At 46.5% G+C, this 17,918-nt stretch overlaps 1 protein-coding gene across 2 annotated transcripts in view; it reads left to right on the top strand.

Annotated features, from left to right (window-relative positions):
- The first annotated feature begins 938 nt into the window (after nucleotides 1-938).
- The window catches only part of PRRG3 (proline rich and Gla domain 3), a 315,859-nt gene continuing 298,879 nt past the window's right edge, over nucleotides 939-17,918 (top strand). For both annotated transcript variants that reach the window (XM_069613049.1, XM_069613050.1), the window contains exon 1: nucleotides 939-1,061. The gene's annotated coding sequence lies outside the window, so the exon portion shown is untranslated. The remainder of the gene's footprint in view (nucleotides 1,062-17,918) is intronic.

Consider the following 17,918-nt stretch of genomic DNA (forward strand, 5'->3'; position numbering starts at 1 on the left):
TAGTTTTCATTAGATTGCATGAGCGCCCTATTCCAGTGATTAACTCCCTGCTCAAGCGCCGGAGCGGGGAGTTAAAACAAAATGCTTTCTTAAACCGCCCAAAACGCTGCAAAGGAATGCAGTGCAGTAGCATACAGGTAAGTGTCCTTTATTGAATAGAGGATCACTCATATAAGCAAGTAGGAATAAGTATATGGAGGGCAGAGACACTGGGCATCCACACCCTGTTGAAGACAGCTGACTCCGAATGAAACTCACGAAACACTTGCTGCAGAACAGGCAAGGAACATTCCAAGAGAACACGCAGCAGCCAGGCACCCAAGTTTCCATTCACCCAGACACAGGCAAGGAAAACAGGACATAACACACCCCTTAAATAACGCACATTTTATCCTGCGAGTGTGTAACTGGGATGCTCTAAAAGTATCTCGTGATGTCGTGAACACATTTGAGCAGCCTCCTTTAACAGTTGACCGCGGTAGCGAAGGAGGCATGACGTGCCTAATACGTGCCCAGTTGTGCTATGTTTGTAGCATCTGCGTTTCCTCTGTGAGGTTCCACAGGCGTGTGCTTTCCAGGCTGGGAACTCCCATTCACGCAGACACCTGCAGATGCCTGTAAAAATCCGTCCAGCGGCGCCACTTGGCGGACGCATTCGGAACTACGGTTCTTGAGAATAAGATATGATGGTAGAGTACCATACAATGTAAGTTCCAGGATAATACCCCGCGCTATGTCAATACTGCATCGGGAGTTGAAACCTCAGTTTTGTCTCAGAGTCGACCACGCTTTGGTTTTCCTTTCTATTACTCCTCATGAGAAGAGTGGGCCAGCCGCAACAGTTACATAAAGCCCCAAACCCCAACACGCCTGGACGGACCGTTCCTCAAGCTGATTGGCTACTGGTGTCCGTCAGTCAGCGAGAGCTGCGTCGGGCCCGCCCCCTGGCTGGGCTCGGCTGCGCCGCCGCGCCTGGGTTTTGAGAGCCGCTGGCTCTGAGACAAGAGGAGGTTCGGCTGCCCCTCCACCCGGCGCCCGTAGCAGCTGCAGCCCAACATGAGGTACACATCCGGCGAAGCCTGGGGTACAGGGTGGGCCGTGGTTTCTGTGCAAGCCCCTGAGCATTCTTAGGAGGAGGGGGCGCAGCGCTCATGGAAAAGGGGGGCTGAGTAGAAAAGATTGGGAAGGGAAAAGTGGGCTGGAGTGGTACATGGGCATGGCCCATGGGGGGTGGATTCGAAGTGTGAACGGCCACGGTAAAGTAAGGGTGTAGAGTGGTGGGGGCACGAGGATGGGATGGGCGGAGGTGAGAGGGGGGCGGGAGGAAACAGGACAAGGTGGGAAGGGTGGTAATGGGAGGGAGCGTGGGGACTGAACAGCTGATGAAAAAGGGTGCAATGGCGAGGAGGGGTGGGAAGGGGACTACAGAAGGTGGTGGTTAGGTTGGAGGTGAAATGAGTGGTTGGGGACGGCCAGGGCAAGACGGGTAGGGGTGAGGTGGCAAGGCAGGCTGTGCAGGGAACAGGTGGCTGGATCGAGAGACGGATAGAGGAAGAAGATGGCCAGAGTGCAGTTGTTTGGTGAGGAGAGGGGCTGCTCAAGACAGGAGTGTTAAAAAAGATATGGGGAACTCGGTAGAAAGATATGTGTGGTGGGGAAAGAGAGTGCATGGAAGGTTCAGGGAAAAGTGGCGTGGACAACTGGGCAGGATGCTGGAGGAACATGTTTAGTTGAGATGGAGAGGAGGGCGGGGCCAAGCAAATGCGTATGGTAAGAGTCACAGGTGATGAAGAAGAGACTGGGAGGAACTGGGTATCGCTGGGGGGAAATAATGGCTGATGAAGCAAGGGCACAGGGTTTGGTGTGATGAGAAAGAGAATGTGTTTAGGGTGAGAAAAAGGAGAAGCATGTTTACTTTGAAGGGTGCTTATGCAGAGCTGGTAAAGCACCAATAGAGGGTGGCAGGTAGGTACCCAGTGAGGGTAGGTGCAGGGAGATGGGGTGGTAAGTAGAAGTATACTGAGCAAGGAGTGGGAGACATAAGCATCGACTGGCCCCTATGGAATGCGTTGAACGCTTATGGATGAGAGTTGAGTGTGAAGAGCAAAGTTGCAAATTAAGGGAGCTCATAGTGTAAGCAAGAATGCATACAAACTTGCACTTGCAAACGTGATACGTGTTTAAACCATAACATAATGTACTTTTAACCATGAAAGAAAACCTATGTCCCTTCCTAAGTCAGTAATACAGCAGTAAAGTTGGAGAAGAGGGTGTGGGGCGAGCGAGGTAGTGATGCACGGCCCTGGCGGATTACAAATTGTTCATTTTGCTTGAGTACTTGTATGTCAAATATGGTTGTGTTTGCTTCCCCTGGGTAAGCACTATGTTGCGTGTCGCCCACTGAGATGCATTTTGTCGGACTCACACAGAACGAACAAAGATGGTCTTGTTTCTGTGAGTTTGCTTTGGTAAGACTCGTGTCTCTTCAAAAAATATTCTCGAATTCTGCATACATGACTATCCTGGTACTGAGTTTGTGGGTCCAAAAAAAGGTATGAACACTTTCAACATACTTTATTAAGGTGTATAAATGCGCAAGTGTTATGTTTCAATAGCAATAAAGCCATGCGTTTTCAAGGTGGTGTACTGCTCTTGTGAAATGTGGTCATCTGTACATCCAGTGACTTTATTTGTGAGCCCAGTGGCTGCAATGATTTGAAAAATAAAATTGGGGTTATGCTGTCTGACCGGTTGGATGGACCAGTAAGTGGTTAAAGAACAGCTGGTGGGTTCCGTGGTGGTTACCGAGGAGGATGTGTGAAACTGTGCAGGAGGCCAGGAAGATAACGGACTGGTTGATTTGAGCGTGTGTTATATGCATAAAGAACGGTTGAGGTAACTAAGGGGTAACTAAGGAGGTGGTTAATAACGGCCTGGAACCTGTTGTGTTGAGCAGGAACTGGTTAATGGGGACCTCTAGGATTGAGCTGGAGGCAGTTACTGCCAGGCCTACTGGGAATTCTGGAGATTTCCCAGTGGGCCACTCCACCATGAGACTCCTGTGAGGGTACCCTGGTTTTCTGCACCTGTTACCCTCTCTCCTTGCCACCTCAACCCCATCTTTCCATCTCTCCTCATCTCCTGCAAATATAATTTGTCATCACTCTTAACAAATATTTAATTTCAGTAGTTGATGTATAAACTTTTGTAATCCCCATCTAGGGACAAATATGATTCAAAATACTATTTGGACCTGTTTATCCAAATGTTCTTGGTTGGGGAACCCCCATCCCTGATTTAGAGGGCAGTGTAATATTGAGCCTCTTTGAAAAACATTTCCATGGCCGCTTTTGATCCCCAGCCCACTCCTGGTGGTAGGGTGATGATTCACGACTTTGAATAAGTCATGAGCATTGAACAATGAGGCCTTCTGCATTCAGGGCTGTGCGGCTAATGGTGACCTGTAGATTCATAGAAACATGTGTGCTGGGCACCTTTCTTTTTAGATGCTTGTGGAGTTAGTGAATTGGGCCTACTTGGTTGAAGGGATGGAGGTTTGGGGAAGGGTGTTTTAGTTAGCGTGTCGCCTTGAGGAGGGCAGGTGCAAAGTGTAATTGTACTTCACAGGGTGCGGTGGTAATGTGGCAGAATCATGCGAGATTATGGACTGGGTGACAGTCCTGAATTGTGTTATGTGATGGTATAGTGGAAATGAGTAATTTCAATCTGATGGTTGGGCTTCGAAGTGGGCGATCATGACCAGTTGCCTTGCACATGATTTGTGCCAGTCTAGGAGTTGGGGGTGACGAGATGTTCGCCTGGCTGGGAGTTGGATGACGCCCACATGTTTACCTGGCTGGGAGTTGGACAGTGGGAAGCAGCGGTTGCCTGTAGGTTTGTGCAGGAGTCCGGTGGTGAGTTTTGCTACAAGAAATAGTTGATCAATAACTTTTCCACACTGGAGTGGTGAAGGGTGTCCTAGTTTTTACTCAGCATTTGATGGGGGATGGTGCAGGACCCGCATGATGGGGGGGGGGCTGCTTGGTTGTGCAGAGGAGGAGGGTCATTTGGCCCTCTATGGTTGTCCAAGAAGTGGGCCTGAGGGGAGGGGGCGGGGATCTGGAAAGAGTGTGGTCATCAGACTTCTTTGCCCAAACATGGGCCGATATGGAGTGCGTGTTAATCTATGCTGAAGTAAACTGGGTAGTCCATGTCTAGCAGTGTCCAGGGCTTTAAGTGGGCCAGAGTTCAGCCCTGGGAGTCTCCAAATATTGCCCTTAAGCCAGGACGCTCCGATATGGCCTCCCGTACCGCATTTCTTTAAATATGAGTGGCAATGCGCTCTTTGCCAGTAGGTGTCCCCTCCAGTAATGTTTAGAATCACAACATCAGTTAAAGAAATTAAGTACATTTCAAATGAGAAAGGGAAATTATAGTAGAATACAGTGATTTTTGCCACACATTATATTAAAGTATTATCGTTAGAATGCGTTCAATTAGTGTGTATGAATAATGAAATTCTTTCAGAAGAACTGTGCATGGTGTACTGACCCCTTTTTGATTTCATGTTCTGTTTCATATTTGAACATATTTATTGTGGTCAATATTTTGACACATATTAGCCATATTTAAATACATCCTTTAAACCAGAATGTCTGCCCTTACATTAGTAAACTTGATTGGGTCTGTTAGGTTACTCATTTAATTACACAGGGCACTCCTCTTAGCTACTTGGGATTTGAGGCTGCTCCCCCAAATATTACATCACAAAGCAATAGCGGTTCCGCCCCCCCCCATCCCCTTATCTCACTTAAAGCACTGTCTACCATATTGTGGTCGTGTTTTTTTGGGCGGCAACACTTTGTTTTCTTTCTGTGAGATCCGAGCATTCAGTGATGGATGGTAAGGTCCATCCACCACCGGCCTAGGAGTGGACAATCACTGTGGCCTTTTGGAATTGGGGGATTTGACGTGCGTAAGAGATGGGCGCCGGTACAATCGGGTCCTAGGTGATGCACCGGTTCGATGCCTGCTTATTAAGTAGATCGGTGGGCAGAAGCCTGCATCCCGGGGGGACTGGTGAGTCATGCAATACGAACCTGTGGCATCGGATTCACAGAGCGCAAACTTCAAGCCGAGTTGAGTCACGGAATTTATGCGAACCCGAGGAGTGCGCGTTTGAACACTAATTGGATGATTGTGTATCTTCTGCAGCATAGTTCTTCTGCAGCATAGCTGCCACAGCGCTGGCAGGGTACCTTCAAGCACTGCAGTCTTGTTTACGCGGGAGATGCACTAAGTTATTTGACTCTGTGACTGGTATGAGCTTCTGAGGAAGGGGGCTCTGGACCCCTCTTATTTTTTTACGCTGTCACGTGTTTTTTTGCTTTTTTTTTTACCTACCTGCCACGCTTTTTTATTCATTTTGCAGGCATCTTGACTTGAGAGCCTACGGAGGGTAGACGACGGCTGCTTTGTGGAAGCGCAGTGCCGCCTTTCCGCCGCCAGGGGACCGGCGGACAGCGCAGCCAACAGGCGTCCGTCTGCCTTCCCTCCTGTGATGTGTTAGTAAACGTTTGTGAGGTCTGGAAGATAGATGCGTGTGTGACTGCATCAGCAGGAGCATTCCCCGGGCTGCATCTCGCGCCCGCCTCCTCATTGTTACCGTGGCAACCTTCCATTGATGGTGTATTTATAGAGGAGGAATGCACCGCTGCGAGGGTGGCGCAGGGAGCCGGGCGGGTGGATGAGAGGACGTGCACTACAGCACTGCACGCCTCACACCTTAATTAATGCACTTCGAAGACATTTCTTGTTTTTCTAGCAGTCACTTGAACCTGTGGGCCACAGCGCGGCCCGCTGTGCCGTATGCACGTATTAAGGCTGCTTACCTCTTTCTGATGGGAAATTCCAATTTTGATAAAGTACAATTCTGATATTTTTAAACGCTCACCGATACAGGAATACACTCTAAACACTGAAAAAACGAGGATCGCTTTAATAGCGCCAAGATGCGCTGATAGTTTGGTCGCTCTTTCGGCATGCTCCTCTCCATCAGCAGGGGTGTTGGGCAGAGGGGGCGTTGTTTGTTATCTTGCGATGCATACCTGTACCCTGGCCTACGTCTTGTAAGGGTCCCAAGCATCTTCGCGTGACCTGTTATCCTCCCATTTTCCACAGCAGGTATTTACCACCCGGTATCCGCTGCTGTGGCCATATGAAGGACAGAATTCGGAAACTGTTCTTCCTAAAACCATTTAAAGACAATGTACTGAGTCCATTTTCCACCTGTGCGTTTGTGCAGGGCAGTTTCTAGTCCATTTGGCCCAGGGTGAAAATGAACCCCCCTGGCCCCCCACGCTCTTCATGCCCGCCACTCCCAAACTACACTTCACAGTTAAGTAACGTCAATAAATCACTGCTATACAAATGAAACGGGTTTTATGACATTGTGATTCAAGCACTTTGCAGCAATTCCTCAGACAAAACAGAGTACACAAACAGTAAATACTAGTCTTGGTTTTTCAATGTTTAGTCTGTTTAGGGCACTTTCCTTGACTTTGCTATTGCAAAAGCATTTTTTTTCAATAGCAATGAATCCATCTGAGATTTGCTGAGAAAAGTCAAATAAAATCTCACCATGAGAACAGAATCCACTCACAAGGGAGAGTGGAAGAATTCTCCCTGTATTGACATTCCTGAGGGATTATCAGTACCTGGGGTTTCTAATATAATGGGTAGGAGTCTGTCCTGTGAAAACCTGCAGCAATGTCTGGCATAGGACAAGAACAGGAATATCCAGTACGCTACCCAATTTGATTTAGGGAATGAATACCCTTCTCCTGGCGTTGCATCCCACCTCTAACACCACATGTCAGATCTTTAATCAGAGGTCCTCAAAGGGATCAAGAAGCAAGGCTTGATAGAGTGCTTTTCCCCTGTGTGATAATTCACACCTTGTGTCTACCAAATAAAAAAGCAATCCTGCAGCTATTACTGCCATATACACTTACAATTACTCCAAATGATTGCGAAAATCATACATCAGTTTGGTCTTCCATTTAGATTTTGTATTGGAATTATTTTAGTACCTAATTGTTAAATTTGGGAATAAAAAAAAGTAAGGCCCATTACCAATGGTGGTATTTTAAAAACAAGTAAAAACTAGAACTGTAAAATAGAAATGTGTTTTTTAAGATTTATTTGCACCTAGATATTCGTACACATTAAAAGATACAGGTTCACCTTTTCAGATCATGCAGCAATGATAGAATGTCTTCCTGTGGCTCTGTATGTACTAGTCATCCCAAAACATAAACGGGGCACTATGGGTGAAAGCAGAGGGCTAGGTTCCTTTGTGTCTCCTATTTTTTTTGGTTGGGAGTATTTTTACTGACTATTTTTTGGGGGGAGTAAAGTGACTGATACACCCATTATCTGTAGGGCTGCTGCCTCAGTCAATATAATGTGTGCCTTTGGTCCTGTGCAGGGAATGGACTCCGCGATGGTCCAAAGGCGAGATTCATGAACTGCTGAACAAAGCATTCCATTCATCCAGACCCTAAATGATCCACCTCTAGCAGGACCCACTTATATTTTCAATTGTCCAAGCACTCTGTTCCCCAGCGTGGTGTGGAGGCCCTCACTGATGCCTGGCTTCAACATTCTCCGTTTGTTGGTATTCATTGAAATAAGCCAGTGCTGACCGTTCAATTCCTCTTTTGAATTACCATTTGAGAGATATGTGATCTAGAGACAGATAAATACCAACAAGGAAATGAGGCCTTTTCCCTGTGTCACTGAGCGGGTTCCATTTTGGTACCACAGAGAAAGGACCCAATAGTTAGTTGGCAACATCAGGTCCCTGTGCCAGCTCACAAATTAGATGTGATCGATGTGGAGTCCAGTAATGCAGTCTCCTGTCCTCCTAACTAGTATGCATGATGGGACATTCTTAGGTAACAGCAGGTTTGGAAAAGCACGCTTCAATTTGCACTGCAAGCATGTAAGACCTGTGGCCTGGGTGTCCAGTCAAAGGATCTAAAACAAAAGGATCGAATACAATAGGGTCGAGTCAATAGGACCAAAAAAAAAGGTCGAATGCCTTTTTTTAAATGTATATTTTTTTGGGGTTTCCGTATAGGACAAAAAGTGTTTTTTTACACCAAAAAAAAAATCGACCTTTTTGTTTTCGGTCCTTTTGACTCGACCCTATTGCATTTCGATCCTTTTGATTCGATCTTTTGACCTATAACCGTGGCCTGAGCACACTGCACATCTTGATAATTTGCTGTGAAGTCATCATCTGATTTAATGTGTGTCCAATAAAAACATCCAAATTAATGAATGATCTGTGGATACATATGCATTTTCTTTTTGTAATAAGAAATTGATCAGCCACCTTAGGGGCAGGGAAAATGTAAAAACATCACATCTACAAGTATACTTAATTTTAGATAGTTGTCACAAGGAGGATAAATGGGATAAAAGGAGGTGCTCGGAGGGGTCAAGAATGGGTTAGGCGGCAATATGGGCAACCTAAAATGGGGGCCACCTGGAACTTACAATGCCCCTATGCACACACAGGTCCGAATGGCTACACTGCACGACTGAGGAAACCCACAATACATCCCAGCACGAATGCACGCACTATCACATGCAGGTCAATCACTCGAACATACATACCTCACAGCTGGAGGACAATCTATAGAGAGCAATTCCAGTGTTGGGTCGCAATGCAGCCTTCTTTCTGCACTGGTCCGGGTAGAGAGCAATTGGAGTTTTGGGGCGGGAACACTCAACACCGCCATCTTTCTTTCCTCTGTGGTGTGTCGATCCTGCCAGATGGCTGGATTACAAAGGCAGACACCAGCAAGTGGCGCCCTTTTATGTCCCCAAACCTAGCGGTGCGGCGTAAAACTTTAAAACATGGTGGTGCAGGCTCAGGGAGCCTCTGATTCCGGTAACGCTACATAGTACTACGTTGGTCAGAAGAGGCAGAGGCAGCACCTGCTGCCTCTACTCACCCCAAGACAATCACACCCCCTCCCCTTGGCAATCACACCCCTGAGGGAAATTTCGCTCCCAGGCAACCGCCCGCTTCACCTGGCCCTAGAGGGCAGGCACGTTTCTTGGCCCGGGCAAGGCAGGCAGCTGCCCGGGGCGCAATAGCCCCGGTCCCTGGAGCCCCTGGAGGATATGAAATTCCCCAGTTTGTGGGGCGGCGCATTGCTGTGGGGAAAGTTCTGTGGGTCTGGTGCTGACGCTGCCCCTTCCGACTGTAATGACACGTAGTACACAAGTACCATGTGACATTACAGAAGTCAGAGGCTCCCTCTGACCACTTTCGCGCCACTTGGGGTGAGGTGGGGGTATACGCACAATTAAAACACTTCAGGTCCCCCTGCAGCTAAAACCATCCCCTCCCATCACAATGCCGACAGGAAACTGCTAATGGTGGGACATGAGTCACTGAATGGTTTTGTGCTGGCATTGTGATGGGAGGGGAGGTGGTGTGGGGAGTCGGCGTGCATTGCAGGCAGCTTTGCCTCTCTCAAAATAATAGTTTAAAGCGCGCTATTTCTTTCATGCTGCTTCTTTTCCAAACTATATATCAATTCCACTTTAAACCACTTCCATGGCACTGGTGATGAGTTACTTCATAATGCTGATAATAGTTTTGACCAGTGTTGTTGAGTATTCTATAAGCCATGATCCGGTTTATTTATTTATGAAATGTTTGTCGGGGACATGGACACAGATTATTTATTTATGCAATGTTTGACGGATACCTGTTTCCGACAAACATTGCATGCATAAATAAATAATCCGGGTCCATGTATCCTTATAACAAGTCAACAGTCGGACTTTACTGTATCAAAGCATACACTTGATTCCCATTCAAAGAATTTTAAAATGATTGTTTATTGGGTTCAGGTGTCTCCTTCTCATGTCCCTTTTGGCTTAGGTCGCCTCCAAACACCCTTCAGCATCTTGTGTTCTTTGTTGGTTGTATATACTGCGGTCTCTTGGTGTGCCCAGTCCTCATTATCTGCAGCCTAAGTAGAACTGGGGCATACAATTTGTCCTGGGCACCAATAAAAAAGTGACCCACCATTGCAAATGGCTATTCATTCCTTGTGTGACGGACTGTTTGACTTTGGGTAGGAGTCCCCTACCGGTGTAGTTTGGGGTTGGCGCACGGGGTGCAGTGGGGTTGGCATGCGGGGTGGGGTTGGCACGTGGGGTGCGGTGGGGTTGGCGCGCGGGGTCGAGTGGGAGTGGCGCGCGTGATGGGGTTTGGGGGGGGTCGCATTCCTAGTGTTTCGCCCTGGCACCAAATGGACTAGAAACTGCCCTGCTAGAGGGCTTCATTTGTTCTTCATGCAGGCAGACCCCCTTGTGTAGGGAATCACACGTCCATCTGCTTACAGTGTCCGTCAGTGTTACATTGTCGAGCTCCACGGAATTCCGTTCCAGTTTCGGCATCCTGTTTGACTTGTGGAATCCGGCTGATTCTCTTAGTAGGCAGGGGGCAGTGTGTACATTTGGCAACGAGCGCTGGATTGCATTAATTACAGGGACTGGCCGCGGCCACCGATGCAGTCTGTCACACATTTCAGAATGGATATGTGTAGCCCGACTTGCTCTGTGCAGAATGCCGGCCCCGGAGACGCATGCCTTCAGCCATTCCCACTCAGCATACCCCGGCTTCCTGCCTGCTGTTGTATTCTCTTTTCTCCGCCTGCTCCTGTTTCTATAACCTTTTTAGAAGATTTCCGGCTCATAGTGGCACTAGGTTTCCTTGTGGTGTTTCTCTTAGCAGCCCCCAGGAAGTTATGTTATCACATATTCTTATTCGGTAAGAACAAAGCACCGAGGTGCATCCGGAGCCCCGCCCAACATGGATGCATATAAAATACACCATGACATAAGGACATAAAATGAACCGGAGGTGAATACAGAAAGCAACACACATGCCAAACAAACCTCTATGAATTCTTAGACCTGTAACGTTCTTAAACTCTGTCCCAAAGTCAAGCTTTTGAAATGTAATCAGATCCCGGATGTGGAGAATTTAAGGAGGGGCGATATTCCAACAGGCGACATCCGTTCCAGAGAGAGCTAATGCTGAACACTCGTAAGGTCTCTGGGCTACCTAGGTCTCCAGAGCCAGTTGAGACCACCAGCTTGGAGGCCAGCTCAGCCGGCGGATCAGGCAGGCACCCAGAGGGATCCAGTGTGGCTGTTTAGGGGTAATCTCTCATTCTTGAAACAAGCATTGACAATGTCAAAATGTTGGCCTTTTGTGGAGGCATGGGAGGGTATTATCTGGCCATTGATGATAGTAGGTGCAAAATGGTGTGAGTACCTGTCCACCTAATAGCAGTGTCTGGTACATGCCTAATGCTTATACACAAGCCAAAACTATTTGCTTTGCCAATGCTCGTTTTTTAGCAGGACTTAATTGAAGGACACACCTAGTGCATATAAATCGAGCGGCTGAAGGGAGACTTGGTTAAGACATTTGTATTACTCCAGTAGTGGGTGTGCAGCACCGATTAAGTCATTAACTCTCAGGAGACTGCTTTGAAAGAACAGTGGCAGGCACATTGAGTGCAACATTTGATGGTAAGGCTTGATTGAAGCGAGCGCAACAAGTTCCCTTAAGGAGGTGTTTTGGGGGAAATAGGACAAAATTACAGCGGTAAAAGTCTGAGTACCAAAAGTCTGACTTCCATTTGTTCGCATAGGTATATGTGGGGAGGTAAAGGTCAAAGAAAATGTATGGGCGTAAGGTGGGAGGAGTATGGGGGTCTCCCCCCACAAATACATATGCGAACAAATGAAAAAAAAATGAAAAATCTGACTATTGGTACTCAGACTTTTTTCCTCGGTCATTTCACGCAGATCCTTTTGGGCGGGGCAGGAACTGGGTGAGAATGGCCATGGATAGTCAATGGTTGGGCAAATAGCAAAACAACATCTACAAGCTGGGAGTCCCTCCGCGTGTGCCATTTCTACATGTATGTACTCTAATGCGATAGTTTCGACTTATAGCTTCTCAGACGCCACCTGATAGCCCTACAATAATATTGTATCTCATTTAAACCATGATTGGCAACATTGAATGTAGTTTTTATATGTATTTTGCATTTATTGGTGACAGTAAACATTTTTGACAAAAAAACACTACCCCCCGGATGCAGAATGGCCATAGCGTTCCTGTTGTTGGGTGGGTAAGTTAACATTGACCTATGGGGAAACTAGCACAGAGCATAAGGTCAGAAAGATGTGTGAGTAGGGAAGGGAGGTGGAAAGGAAAGTGGGGATGGGTAAACACAGCGCCCAGGGTTTACGCTGATCCTCAAGCCAGTACATGCTGTGTATATCAGGCAGTTAACCTTGCTGGGGGGGAGAGGGGATGCTTTTGCTAATGAGGTGGAGTTAGTCTTAGGATTCACTAGTTCCTGTGAAGGCCACTGTTTTCTTTGCGTCTCTCTCCGCTTCCTCTCTGGCAGGTGTAAAATGTCTTCTGCTCATTGTTGGACATCTCCGTCCCTGCTGCACCATTCTCTACTTGTTTACTTTATATAGAGCAACAGCTGTCCTATCTCACGTGCAGTTTGTCAGTTCCAAGTGGGTGAGATCTCCACCCTCTTGGGGATAATGCTAGAAATGGGAACGATGCGTGAGCAGGCACCTTGTCCACTGTTTACTCCTTCCGCTTCTGTATTTTTCCACAAATCCAGACGGAGTGACAGTGTTGTGAAGCTGGAATTGAGTTGGGTGCTCTTTACAATGAGCGTGTTTCTACCTTTTTTTTTTATTTGTGTTTAATCATGTGTTTAATCAAAATTAGATTTTTACAAAACATAAATAGGCTGCAGAAGATTTCCTGTGCAGTTATTTATTTACATTATTTGTATCTGTAGAGAAAAGGAAAAGTCTCTCTAAGAAGGCCTTCTTGATTGGCTAAGCTGTCCAAAGATTGATGGTTTCAAGAATTTTGTAAATTGCTAGTAGTCACTGCGTCTTATCGCCGCCAATCAATCGGGCCCAACACGTAGGTTCATCCAACAGGAGAAAGTCCGAAAAAATGTGTTTTAAATATCGTTCTCTAATCTGTTCAATATTGGAACAATTTAGGAGTAAATGTCGAATGGTTTCTTTTTCTGATGTTTTACAAAAACGACACAGGTTCGACTTGCCTCTAATGGCCAGGATCTCATTTGTTGGAAGCAGGTTTAGGCGAGCACACAAAAGCAGGTCTCTCCCCTTTTTGTTTGGGAACTTTTTGATATAGGACTGGAGCTCATTTAGTTTATTTGTGTTAGGTGGGAGATGCATTGTCAATTTGTTTTTACCTGCGTCTTCCAGCGTAGCTATCCAGTCTTGATCTTTCAGTTCTTTTAGGAATTTTCCCGGGTTGCCAATCAGTGTGTCTTCGTCACATTCTATTGATTTAAGCACTTCGATGTTTTCCCTTTTCCACAGAGATAGCCTTTTGCTGCTGTTAGACTCCATTTCTTGATTTATTAAGTTGCAGACTGACGGGGGGATTTGCCATCCAGCATTTTCTATACAACATCAGTGTAAACTGTTTTACTATCCCTTTCAACGAAGGCAAACTTAATTCTTGGCGAATGGAAGCAGCCGGAGTGGAGTTAGGCAGATTCAGGACTTTCCTCCAAAATGTTACTTCCAGTTTCGGCCAGATGTTCGATGGTAGGTTTGGCATAGCGTTGCTTCCGTATGTTAATGAAGGAATCACTTTTTTTTTTGTAAAACTCCCTTACTGGGACCATTGAATACCTGCCAAATTTCTTATCGATTGCTCTGCCTTGAGCCGCCAATTTATTGACTTTGGATTTTAATGACAGTTGCATTGCGTGATCTTCCTTTGTGCTGTCTAGCATGACCCCCAAGTATTTAAAGTCTTGTACTGTTTCAATGGGAGTACCTTCATGGGTGAGGCGAGTTTTCTTTTCTCTCTTTCTACTGGTTGCTTCTAGAATCAAGAATTTTGTTTTCCCTTCGTTAATTTCCAAGTTGTTTTCCTGGATGTTTCTTTTTAAGTTGTTTAATTGGCGCTGTAGCCCAATTTGTATGTGATCTAGAAGCACTAGATTATCTGCGTAGAGTAGCCTCGTAATTGCTGTTTTGCATATCTTCGGTGGAAATGCTCTTGTTTATGCATCTGAGTCATTGATGTCACCCATGAATGCCAGGAACAGGGCCGGAGGGAGCGGACACCCTTGCTTTACACCTCGAGATGTTGGAATTTGGGCTGACAGTAATCTTTGTTGGTCTAGGCGAATTCGCATACTAGTATCAGTGTGGAGTGTCTTGATAGGATCCAAAAGGGCTGTAGGACAGTCCCAGGCCTCAAGCTTGGACCATAATCTCGATCTCTCTACTCGATGAAAGGCCTGGGTAAGGTCAATGAAGGCGATGTAAATTCGAGGCCCTCCTTCCAGTACTTTGTTCTTTAAGATGTTCAGAATTAAAATGTTTGCCGCTGTACCTACGTACTTCTTAAATCCCATTTGGAAGCAGTCTTCACATGGCGCATCTTTGGTCCAAGTCTTGAATCTATGTAGTAGTAAGGAGCCAAATACTTTCCCCATTACGTCTAATAATTGAATTGGCCGGTAATTCGCAGGATCTTTTTTGTTGCCTTTCTTAAAGATGGGGACCACTGTTGTGGTCCTCCACGAGGGCGGGATAGTTTTCAAATCCGCACATCTCCCAAAGATTTTACTAAGGAGATTCGCCTACTTGGTTTGGATATGTCTTTAAGTCACCATTGGTGATCCCATCTGGTCCCGGTGCCCTGGAGTTCTTTAGCGACTTGATCCAGTCTAGTATCTCGCCCTGGTCGTCCACCCTTATGCACGGTCAAGCATCCACCCTGACACAGGAGGTTGATGTAGTTGTCGGGCTTTGGTACAAGGTCTTGAAGGGCTTTATCCAGGTGTGTTTGCCAATGTCGTTAATTATGGAGTTTTCTAGACCTTTAGATGTTGTTCTCAGTAGGCTCCAAAATTCTCTCGCTTTGTTGCCGTTTATGGTGTTTAAAATGTTTTCGGAATCCTGTTGGTAAAGGTCTAGGCGATGGTTTTTAACCCAGGATTTATATTGTTTAGAGGCTGCTTCTGCCTCTTTGAATGCTAACGGCGTTGCAATAGTTTTGCTTTACGTTGAACTCTCCTCAGTTCTCATTGTTTATTGTCTAAGACTTTTTATCAAACACGTGTCTTGGTTGTTCACCCGAGTTGTGCTTCGAGGTCAATACTTTCTTATAAATTGTTAATAAAGGCAAGCTGTCTGTTCGAATTTGAGAGTTTGTATGGGTCCAGGTGTTAAATCTGTTTTCCAACTCTTTAATTGAGGTTGCTGACAATTTTACTCTTTCCCCTGTGCGTTGCTGTCTACCTGTGCTTGCATTCGAACCATGGGTGGCGACATTGTCCGCCATGTGGTTGAGAGTGGATTGTGGTCACTGGCATTGTCTCTTGTAACTTCAAAAGATTTGATCACAGACAGTATTGATTCTGTGACAAATAGATAATCAATCGTAGCCTTTGCGTCTTTTCTCTCCCATGATGGTAGGCAATTTGGGTCTGGGAAAGCCTCGTCCAAGTTGTGGAAGTTTCTTGAGTCCATCAGCCGCATCCAGTTTCCCACGCTGCCCTGCGGCTGATTTGTTCCACGAACCGGGATCAACTCCTGCTCTTGTTCGACAAAGTGCATTAAGGTCGCCACATATCAGAAAGTGCTGTGCCCAATGGACTGCAAGGGCTTCCTCTATTGCCTCTTCTACCATTCCCAGGTAAGCTGTTGAATCCATGCAGGCTGGGTTCCAATACGTATTTGCTATTATTATTGCTGTTTTTTCATACGTTGTCTTCTTCTTGCCTTGGTTTGTCCATGTCGCTTTAACCATCAGGATAGCTTGGTTGCTAATCAGTGTCTGCTGCAGTTGGATCCCACATCCAATTTTACAAGCAGTCAACAAGCCTGATGAGGGTCGCCCTAAGGAGACTTTTTTGCTGGAGCCAGCACTAGCTTGTACCCTTGCATTGAAGGCTGCTCTGTCAGCCAGGTCTCCTGGAGGCATATTATATCATAGGACCCGATGTCAGTGTCATCGGGAGTTTGCACTGGTGTTTCTACCTTTTGTGTTAGTTATTGGTGAAATGTTCATGGTCCCCTCATCATTGCATTTAATATTTCCACTTGATATAGACTGAAACACCTAATGTACCCCAACACCTCTCCCACTAGCATACAGCGACCACCACCCAAAAGGAACCCGGTATAGCTGGCCTCACATAGACTCTCCCGACAACAGCAATCTATCTCTAAACCCTCAAGAGCACCCACCCATGTGTCTGACCTCTCCTGGGCTGCCCGGTCGAGCCTTGCAAGCCACCCAAGTCTTAGAATGGCAAACATGCACACACGCACCTGAGCTAATCCTCTAGAATCTCTAACCACATCGACTACCGTCACCAAGGGCGTTCCAACCAAGGAAAAAGCGCATTGAGGCCACACAAGTGGGGCAAGAGCGCTATATAAATATCAAATATGATACAATGGTTAATGTGAAAGGAGCCGGGGGTCGGAGAAAAAGCCCCTGAATCCTGAATAGTTTCATGTCATCTCTACACCCTCGCTGACTTGCCTGTACTATGCGGGATACCTGGTTTTCAGTCTTATTTCAGCAGCCAATGCTCTTAAAGTGAAATCCAGAGAATGGGGTATCTTTTAGGTCAACCCCTCCCACTGAAATTCCTTACTTGCTTTCTCGCAGAGAGGCAAGTAGACAGTGTCAGCAGTGATTCTGGTACGTGGCATCTAGGTTCTTTTTTTCGCTACAGGCATCAAATTCCTGGTGTGGCAATCCTCACTTTCGAACCACAGAGAGTTCCAGTTTTGGGTGACATATTCACCCCCAACTCTGTCTGACGTGCTCATCTGGAGTAGCTTCGGGATCACAACTTAGAGGTGAGGCCCTTCTGGCATTATACCTCTGTTCCAGAGTTATACGTTGGCCCCTCAGACTCGGAAGAGCTGACCCATGGTTTACTAGTACCAGCGGCTTCCTTCCAAAATGCATTGTTCCACTGATACACCGGTAGCAGCCTCCATTGTGAGATTCTCACTTACACAAGCTGAGCACCCTCTCCTCTTCCTTTTTTACAGGTTAGGAGAAATCCAAGCATAAGATACCCGTGTGCAAGCCTTTCACAGGTGCTACTGTGATGGTGCCATTCGGCCAGTTCCCTCCATAAATACTTGTAAACCATGCCTCATTCTTGGCACTGTTGTTAGGGAGAATTCTCTGTTTAGGCTGAATTTCCTAACCTAGCGAGTCCCCCAGCAGCTTTGCTGGATTTCTGGAGTTTGTTTTTGTCCATCCTGCCAAGAGTGAGACTCTTTTTCTCCCACTCTTGGACATGAATGTGGTGAATTCCTTTGAATATCTGTGTTCTATGGGCTATGGGGTCTTTTACTCCATAGGGTCTCATATGTTTTACTATGTGTGTTACACCGCACCCTCCGTGCCGTAACACTGGGGCGTCCTAGAGGATCCCCACCATAGACTCCATACCCTGGGACTGACTACTGTCTCCCAGGGCATGTAAAGTCACCATTGGCTTTACTAGACCTAAATTTACTAACAGAACTAGTACAAACCATCCTATTGTGGACGTACTAGTAGGGGTAATTCGATTGCCCCTGGGTCTGTTATTCGAGGGGGCACTGTCCCGTCCCCCCTCGTCGAGTTTTGGCTGGTGGCAGTGGAAACTACTTGTTATATTCGACCCCGAATATAATTCTATGGGATTCGTCCCATTGTTGGAGGCTAATACTTTTTCCTGTTAGTCTCTAACATACTGCCGGTTTAT

This window comes from Ambystoma mexicanum, chromosome 5p (genome assembly GCF_040938575.1).
Source record: "Ambystoma mexicanum isolate Mex_15411 chromosome 5p, UKY_AmexF1_1, whole genome shotgun sequence".
Classification (NCBI taxonomy): domain Eukaryota; kingdom Metazoa; phylum Chordata; class Amphibia; order Caudata; family Ambystomatidae; genus Ambystoma; species Ambystoma mexicanum.